Source organism: Tachypleus tridentatus, chromosome 1 (assembly GCF_004210375.1).
Source record: "Tachypleus tridentatus isolate NWPU-2018 chromosome 1, ASM421037v1, whole genome shotgun sequence".
NCBI classification, from domain to species: Eukaryota; Metazoa; Arthropoda; class Merostomata; order Xiphosura; family Limulidae; genus Tachypleus; species Tachypleus tridentatus.
This window is the reverse complement of record NC_134825.1, coordinates 117,744,680-117,750,679: the sequence shown is the minus strand read 5'-3', so window position 1 is coordinate 117,750,679 and position 6,000 is coordinate 117,744,680.

Here is a 6,000-nt window from a genome sequence, read left to right as displayed (position 1 = left end):
AGCTTGAAAGAGGAAATTTCATTGTTTTATATACAGCTTCGCCACAATGAACAGTGAAATTAACGTCGGTCCTAGACTCTTTGATTTCATGCAGAGCAGAGATAGAGAGGGCTGTGTATGATATGATATGTAATTTTACTTCGAGCTAGAGCCAACCTTCCTGTCGCTGAAGGGTTGTTTGTTAAATCAGAAGTTGCTTCCGTATTTCTCAAGCAACGCTGAAAACGTAATTAGCTCGGAATTTCTGGCACATTGCCAACAAAATGAGTCAGTATTCTGTTAATACCAAATGACTTACGTGTGGTAAAAAACCAGAAAATATATGTTTCTTTTTTCGTTAACATCTCCACATAAATTCAGTTTCGTTGTGTTGACAGAAACTCGTGTATGTTTGTCTTTATAATTCGTCATTTTCCGTTTTCATGATACCGCTCTGTTTTCCCATGAAATACTTTTAAAGGCATACTGAAAAAATAAGAAAAAAACATGGTACAACACTTGCCAAAACAATTATATTGAGACATTTATACAGCGTATCAAAAACATAATGAAACATTCACACACCTCATCAAAACATTGTAATAAACCTTTCATATAACTCATCAAAACATTGTACTGAAACTTGCACATCGCTTATTGAAACACTGTAATAAAACCTTCATATTACTCATCAAAGCATTGTAATAAAACCTTCGTATTAGTTATCAAAAGCGTATTATAAAACATTCATATAACTCATCAAAACATTGTAGTAAAAACCTTCATATCACTTATCTAAACATCGTTATAAAACCTTCACCAAAACATTGTAATAAAACCTTCGTATCAATTATCAAAACAGTATTATAAAACATTCATATATCTCATCAAAACATTGTAGTAAAAACCTTCATATCACTCATCTAAACACAGTTATAAAACCCTCACCATAACATTGTAATAAAACCTTCGTATCAGTTATCAAAACAGTATTATAAAACATTCATATAACTCATCAAAACATTGTAGAATATTCACATCATTTACTAAAAAGATGCAGCAAAATTGTCACATCTCTTATCAAAACAAACAATATTTCGTATTGTATTCTTTAAAATATGCTCCATCATAAAGTGGACAAAGCAATATTAGTCTCGAATAACATGGAAACTAAAGTTTGCGTTATAAGCCTTTCGACCTACCACTGAGCCATTGAAGACAATTAATAGATTTTGACGAAAATTCAAAGGAAAAATCATTAACTGCAACAAAAACAACAACATGATAAGCTGGTGGGACAATGTAGAGATATGAAGAAAAAGTGAACAAAACATACCAAACAAGAAAAACTAGTTTCATGATATGATTTTCAACCAACACTTCAAACAACTCTTGTTTTTTCAAGTTATATTAAATATAGTTTTATTTTTATAATGAAAAATATTTATTGTAAAACTACATCTACTCAATGATAAAACATGAGTTTTATTGTGTTCTTTTCTTTAGAGATCTCCAAATAATCAATAAACTATGCGAATATATCGTCTGATACCCTCTTTCCTGATAAAACTGGACAAATAAAAGCACGATAGGACTACAGTCGTCCTTGAAATTCAAATTACACTACTTCGTATAAGATCGAACTGTAATACCGACACGACATGGCTCACCGCTTTTAGCATTCGCGGATTTGGTTCAGAAATATTTTCGTAAGTTGAACGTTTCAACAAGATTAAATCTTAGAGTCGACCCCCAAGTTTTGTGGTATAATTTCATGATACGCTTATCAAAACATTCAAATATTATTCTGTTTTTTTAATGCCTTAGAGAAAACAGTTCCATTTTTAATAAAATTCCTTATTAATCGATTCTTTCTCGATAATGTGTAACCATAAGTAATATACGTGTAAATATGTATGAATTTCGTTAAGATTCGTATTTCAATCGGCATAAAAAAACAAAAATAATGACAAGGGTCTGAGCATGCGTAGTTTCAACATTAAACATATTTTAAATGAAATGAAGGTTCGTTTTACTTGTTTGTTTGTTTTGAAATTCGCACAAAGCTACTCGAGGGCTATCTGTGCTAGCCATCCCTAATTTAGTAGTGTAAGACCAGAGGAAAGGCAGCTAGTTGTCACCACCCACCGCCAACTTTTGGGCTACTCTTTTATCAACGAATAGTGGGATTGACCGTAACTTTATAACGGCCCCACGGCTGAAAGGGCGAGCATGTTTGGTGTAATGGAGATTCGGGCCCGCGACCCTCGGATTACGATTGGAGTGCCTTAACCACCTGGCCACGCCGGGCCTACGCTTTACTTAAATGTGACAGAACGTTTTATAAGGTAATAATGACGCAACGGAACACTTCTGTTAATTTGCACTTAGATGCAGTACACGGTTATAAGTTTAGTTGTTTGTTTTAGAGCAAAGACACGTTGGTCCACGTAACAGCTTTCATTAACTACAACTGGTATGCTAGTTTCAATGTCAGTTTACATTAACCAGTAGATTATTTCAGTGCCAGACATAATGTACGGCAGATTACACCTCTTGTATTAGACATGTAACAGTTCAATTAACTTGTACGTTAGTTTTAAATTTCGGATATCTGTCCATATTGCTTCGAAAACCCATTCTAGAACATTCCAAGAAAAGAACATTCCTGGCGTAATGTAATGTTATGAAAATAAACTATTGATGTAGGTTCAAGGAGTCCTAGAAATGTTTTCTTTGTGATGAATTAGGTTTAGAACTGTGTTATTCATGAAACATTCTGGTCTGATGCAAATAAGAAACAAAAACGGTTAATATATGATGTACCAGAACAAAATTATGTTGGTGTTTCTTTTCCAAAAATGCTAAAGTAAAATAAGTAGTTTCTATGCTAATATATATATATATATGTTCACATTTATTATGTTAGAACTGTATAGCTTTCGTTCTGAAGAAAACAGTTTTGGTTTGATATACATTTAAAATGACAGCCATTTACTCTGAGGATACGACGGTATTTCGAGATCGGCCGAAACCTAAATTACACTGAGAACATAAACTCAAAGTAATCTTACATGTTAAGAGATTTATGAAACTGAATCTTTAAAATACACCTGTTTTTATATTTAGATGTACTGCGTAAACACCGCATGATTTATCGAACACATTGCTTGCTTTCAATCGAGGCTTTAGAATCTAGATATGTAACGCCATCTCGAGATCGGAAAATTATGAATATATATATATTTTATGGTAGAAAATACCAATACGAAATGTCAAAAAAACATATTTTTGTCACGGGCTCAGTCAGTGCTCAACTATGCTGTAAAAAATTAATATATATATACTCTTCAAAAAAAGAAACGCAAAAGGCAAAATTTGAGACAAATTGTTAACAAGTTTATTTTGGGTAGTTCTGTATGACATGTGTGAAACTTTGCAGATTCACTGCTGAACATCCAAAGTCTGCAAAGGCGAAGTCCACGCTCACTAATTGAAGTTTATCGTCACTCAACGTCAATAACGAGTATGCCCCCCGTGAGCATCAATAACTGCTTGGCATCTCCTGCCCATGGAAGCGATGAGATGACGAATCACATCCTGTGGAATGGCTGTCCACTCAGTCTCCAAAGCTGCTGCAAGCTGAGGTAGAGTCTGCGGTTGAGGTTGTCGCCGTCGCAGACGTCGGTCCAACTCGTCCCAAAGATGTTCGATGGGGTTTAAATCTGGTGATCTGGAAGGCCAGGGAAGAACGTTGATGTTGTGGTGTCTCAAGAAGACAGTGGTGAGTCGGGCTGTGTGAGGACGGGCGTTGTCATGTTGAAAACGTCATTGACGTTCACCATGATGGGTTGCACATGGGGCCTAAGAATCTCGTCGACGTATCGTTGAGCCTAAGATTCCCTCGAATGTGCAAAAGGTCTGTTCTGGCATTGTAGGCGATGGCAGCCCATATCATGACGCTGCCACCAAATCTGTCAACTTCCTGCACACAGTTTGCTGCAAAACGTTCACCTCGGCGACGGAAAACACGAGTCCTTCCATCCTGCCTACAAAGCATAAAACGTAATTCATCGCTGAACCAAACATGTTTCCATCGTCGATGAGGCCATACCCAATGTGCCCGAGTCCACTGCAGCCGTGCTTGACGATGTTGCTGGGTGAGGATGACGCCTCTGACTGGACGTCGAGGTCGGATTCCTGCATCTCGTAGACGGTTGCGTACAGTCTGATCGGAAATCCTACGCAGCCCTGGTATGGTTGAGGCAGTAGACGTCGCAGTGGTGGTCCTATCTTGAAGGTGACGTAACCGGATGTAGCGATCTTGTGCGGGCGTTGTCACACGAGATCTGCCAGATCGTGGACGGTCATGAGTTGATCCATGTTGTTGATGACGATTCCATAGCCTTGTGATGGTGCTTGGGTGGACATTCACAGCTCTGGCAACATGTGATCGAGATTCGCCTGCTTCCAAGCGACCAATGGCGTTGTTGCGTTGTGCTTCAGTCAGTCTTGGCGTAACTGTATTGCGTGTCGGTGGCTTAACACTGAGCTATGGAAGCCGAGAACCCGTCACTTTTATAGGAGTTTGCACATGTTGCACTTGCAGAACATGCAGATCTCTCAAACAAATTTATTGGACACGAACGCGTTTTGGCGAAAAATCCGATGTTTTCCTCCGTTTTCAAAGTGCACAGCTTTTATTGTCATTTTGGTCTGACAATCAGTGCCTTAACACGTGTAACATCACATACTCTGAGCTTGTAACGTTATTACATATATTTCTCTTTAAAATAACAAAAATATCCCTTTTGCGTTTCTTGTTTTGAAGAGTATATTTTTTGTAACATATCTCAAATTGACAGTTTCGTAAACAACACAATAACTTTTGTAAACGGTGAAATCTACGTTTCATTAAATACTGCGACCATGTTAAATTATTGTGTTTTAATAGTTCAGACACAAAAATGATACAACAACAAAGAAAATGCACTTTTCTACAGCCGGTTTTTTTCTCACTCACTTTCAAGTTTGGATTGGTTTGTTTGAAATTTCGCGCAAAGCTACACGAGGGCTATCTGCTCCTAATTTAGCAGTGTAAGACCAGAGATAAAGCAGCTAGTCATCACCACCCATCGCCTACTCTTGGGCTACTCTTTTACCAACAAATAGTGGGATTGACCGTAACATTATAACGCCCCCACGGCTGAAAGGACGAGCATGTTTAGCGCGATGAGTCGCACGCCTTAACACGCTTGGCCATGCCGGACTTTTGTTTCTTAGATTAAGCACATAGCTACACGATGGGCTATCTGTGCTCTGCCTGTCACAGGTATCAAAACCCTGTTTTAGCGTGTTAAGTCCGCAGACATACCGCTGAGCCACTGGGGCTAAATTATCATTTAGTTAATCTTGCATATGAAAAATATGTTTTCATCACCAATAAGTAAAAGAACAAACTGACGATGGAGTCAAACAAATAAATTATTAGATGTTAAATTAATCTTATCTAACTATAGTTAATTATTATATCAAGAACATTAATTAATTGGCCTGGCATGGTCAAGCGCGTAAGGCGTGCGACTCGTAATCCGAGAGTCGCGGATTTGAGCCCGCGTCGCGCTAAACATGCTCGCCCTCCCAGCCATGGGGGCGTTATAATGTGACGGTCAATCCCACTATTCGTTGGTACAAGAGTAGCCCAAGAGTTGGCGGTGGGTGGTGATGACTAGCTTCCTTCCCTCTAGTCTTACACTACTAAATTATGGATGGCTCGGTGCAGCGAGCTAACAACCGACTCACTTAAATACCTGTTGAAGAATCCGCAAGCGATTGCGGCCCTATGTTACTTGATGGAATCTAATGGTGATAACTAACTAACTAATTAATTATTCGAAATCAAAGTGGTATTAACAGTGTAAAGTTAAATAGAACAAAGATTTATGGACAAACGGAAAAAAATGAAGGTGAAAAGTAATCCAATACCTTGAAATATTTTCACTTTATTACACAGGTAAAGGT